The sequence below is a fragment of the Drosophila erecta genome, unplaced genomic scaffold (assembly GCF_003286155.1).
Source record: "Drosophila erecta strain 14021-0224.00,06,07 unplaced genomic scaffold, DereRS2 tig00000386-arrow-arrow-pilon, whole genome shotgun sequence".
Lineage (NCBI taxonomy): Eukaryota > Metazoa > Arthropoda > Insecta > Diptera > Drosophilidae > Drosophila > Drosophila erecta.
The window spans coordinates 420880-424608 of NW_020825236.1; positions in this window are offsets into that span (position 1 = coordinate 420880).

Here is a 3729-nt window from a genome sequence, read left to right on the forward strand (position 1 = left end):
GTAGATTTACGAACTCGGAGCCGTTGATTGTTGCCGTTCGCTCGAAGGTCACCAGGTAGGTTCCCTCTACCAGTATTTCTGGGCTGCCTTCAGTGCTAACACGAGCTGCAGCTTCGTTGATAATCACAACGCCGTCATCTACGAGGTTTACTTCTTGCAAGTGGCTGGGTTGAGTATGACGTGGAGTGAGCGCGCACAAGTGTCGCGCCGAGACCGCTCGCAGAACGTGGAGTGGGTGGTATCTGTGCATCCAGTGATGGCCTCTGTGATCTTAATCTTTAGAAGGTCCGTGGCATCGGGAGTACCCGGCACTACCTTTAAGGCAGTTCCTAGGAAATCTAGACTCCTAGCAATCCTATGGTGGACTTTGAGGACGGACAACAAGGTATCAGTATCGACCTCTAGTAACTAACGCATATGCGAATGGGGAAAGGACTCGGACAGTTTCTGTGTTTCGTCTATCATACTAGCGTACTCGGAAAGGTTACTCGAATATTTCAAGAGGTCACGCTGTTCAAGCACCAGCACATCCCCATCTAACACAGGAATGTAGTTGGCATGCGAAAAGTCGGTGATCCGAGCATTCGCTACTACCAAGGACATGAACATCATGAGGGTGAACCTGGAAATTAAGACAAGGTGATACTACAGTGCTCGGGTTTTCCTTAACATAACTTACTAACTAACTGTAAAGGGAATGCCTACTTGAGGTTGTCCTTGTGGATCACCCTCCCCTTAATAAGAACAGACGTTCCCAGGTCTGCCTGCACTTTTTGTTCCGTGCATAGTGGGGTTAGCTTATTTCCTAACCTCTTGTTGTTCTTTACAAACACGTGTTCTCCCCCCTCAAACACGCGGTTTTGCCGGGATGGGTTGCATCTTCCGATGCTGTCTTGCTGTGCCTTTACTAATCTTGCCTTGATTTCTAGGCAGCGCTCGTGGGCCCCTGAGTGAACCACCTCAATTGGTCTCTCACGATTAACTGAGTGCACGGTTTTGTTATATTCTATCGTTGCCCTCAAGACTAGTTCTACTGTGTTCTCTCAAGACTAGTTCTTTTGGTCCTACTTCAGACACCTGGCGATTTCTGCCAATGTGCTGTGGAACCGTTCGACTTGGCCATTGGACGAGCTGTGGAGTGGGAAGCTTCGGGACGAGCTGTGCCGAAGCTGTTCTTGAGCATAGAGGTGACCGTTTCTGAGTTGAATGCGGGCTCATTGTCACAATAGACCGTTTAGATATTGGGGAAAAGGTTAATAATCTGCAACAGGGGTGCTGTGATGTCCACTATTGTTCTAGACACTGGTTCTAGGCACTGGTTGCACTATTGCAAATTTAGAAAATTGGTCAATGCACGTCAGGAATAGCTTCCTGTCGGTTGAGAATATATCAATATGCACCATTTCGCCTGTATAACTGGGTATAGGCGTTTCCCCGAGCTCTTGCTTTTTCGGGTGCCTGTCATACTTTGCTTGGGTGCAGACCCTACAATTAGCTACCACCTCCTTTGCTAAACTGCCCATTTTAGGAAAGTAATAATCCCGAAGGACTTGTTTAATATTTTCCTGCGCGGCTCTGTGAGCACGGTTGTGCTCAGCAGTGACGATTTCAAGCTGTTCGTTTTTGTCGGTTATATCTATCACGATTTTCTTACAGTGACGGAATTGGGTGGCTGGGATGTGTGTAATGAGGTCCTGTTGGAAGCTTGCTAGTGTGGGCAAGTCGCAATGAATAGCGTTCACGACGTCAGGATTAACAACTTCTTTGAGGGTTTTTAATAGGCAACTTTTGTCAGTAAAATTGATCAAGTGGCGAGATTTGCTTCGGAACAGCACTAGGTCTAGGTTTCGCTTGAGCGGAAATAATCTGGTTTCTGAAGCAATTTAACGGTTTGTCTGTGGTTTCGACCGTGTAGGTCAGGGAGAGCTCGCTGTGAATTTTCGCAGCGTCTGATTGGGGTTCGTTTTGTAAGGCATTCAAATTCTGCCTAGATAGGGCGTTTGCCACGAAATTTTCTTTGCCAGGTTTATGGAAAACCTCGGCATTATGCTGGTCTATGTAAGATTTCCTCCTTTTAATCTTGGCATTCGTGTTCCTGTCGGCAACAGCGAAGGTGAGGGGTTGGCGGTCGGTAAATATATTGATTTCCCTAGAGCCATACAGGAAGTTCTGCAACTTACCTAGGACGATCGCCAGCAATTCCCTTTCGTTTGTGGTATAGTTCTGGTCGGGCTGTTTAAGGGTGCGCGAAATCATGGTGATTGGCCTGCCCTCTTGAGATAGGACTGCACCGAAGCCACTTGCCGAAGCGTCTGTGGTAAGGTCAAAAGGCTTTTTAAAGTCGGGGTTTTTGAGTATAACATCCTCGGATGCTAGAATTTTACGCAGCCTTTGATGAAGACTCTGTAATAACTGGCTATACCAAGGAAAGATCTAACTTTGTAAACGCTATCTGGTTCAGGGTACTCCTGAATGGCTTTCACCTTTTCCGGATCGGATTAGGTTCCGTCCTTACTGACAATAAAGCCGAGGTATTCTACACTTTCTTTAAAGAACTTAGTTTTCTCCTGGCTTACTCTCATATTGGCATCGATTAGGCATTTTAGCACCGTATCGATGTGGCGGACATGGTCGGACTCGTTTTCTGAAAAAATTATTACGTCATCTACATAGACGTAATATATTTTCCCAATTTGTTCTCTTAGTACATCGTCTAAAGCCATTGGAAAAATGCCGCTTGCATTCCTCAAGCCGAACGGTGGACGCAAAATTCGTTTTTGCCGCCGTTTACCGAGAACGACGTCTTCTCACGGTCATGTTCCGCGAGGTATATTTTGTGATACTTTGATTTGAGATCAAGGGTAGTGAAGAATTTTGCCTTGCCCAGACTCGCTAGAATCATGGGGATGTTAGGCATAGGGTAACGGTCTGGGATAGTGCGCTCATTTAGCATTTGAAGTCAATTACCAACCTCTTGTTCGAGTTACCAAACGCGTCAGTGCCCTTTTTATCAACAACCCACGTCGGGCTGTTATAGGGAGACCTTGATGGCCTGATGATGCCATTTTAGCAATTGTTTGACTTCGTTATTCACGAAGTCAGAAACACCCATGAGGTTTGGGTAAGCTCTCGAGTACATCGGTTCGTTGTCTACTGTACGAATTGTGGCAGTGACAGCGGTGTTGAAAGGGAGAGCTTCATGTGAAGTGGAGAAGGCCTTTTTTCTTCTCAAAATTGTGTCCTTGAACTCCTTTTTAATGGAAGCAGGCACCACAATGTCATTCACGTCAGTGAAGTTCACACTAGGGCAGCTAAAATAGTGAAGTTTTTCACAAACGCCCTGATACTCTAAAGAGTCCTAAGCTAGGTTCAACTTGACTCCGGCCTGTTAACAGGTCTAAGCCTATAATAGCGTCAAAAGAGTTAAAGGAATTCAATAGGAAGAACGGAGAGGTTTGTCTTAGGGTCTTTTGTTTTGGGGGTCTCCTGGACAATATTGTTAAGGCGTTGCCGCATCGGACCTGTCGAACGGTCCGAAGAATTTCTCCTCCTAGAGGCGTTGGACTCATTGGGGTTATTCTTATTATATTCAGTGCGCAGGCTGAACTTGGAGGACGAATCGATCTCCATAGGTTGAGGTGCCTGCGCCTGGCTGTCGTTATTGTTCTGACCATTAGCATTACCCTTTTGTCGGCTGACAAAGTGTGGGTTTCTGTCCTGGCCCTGTTC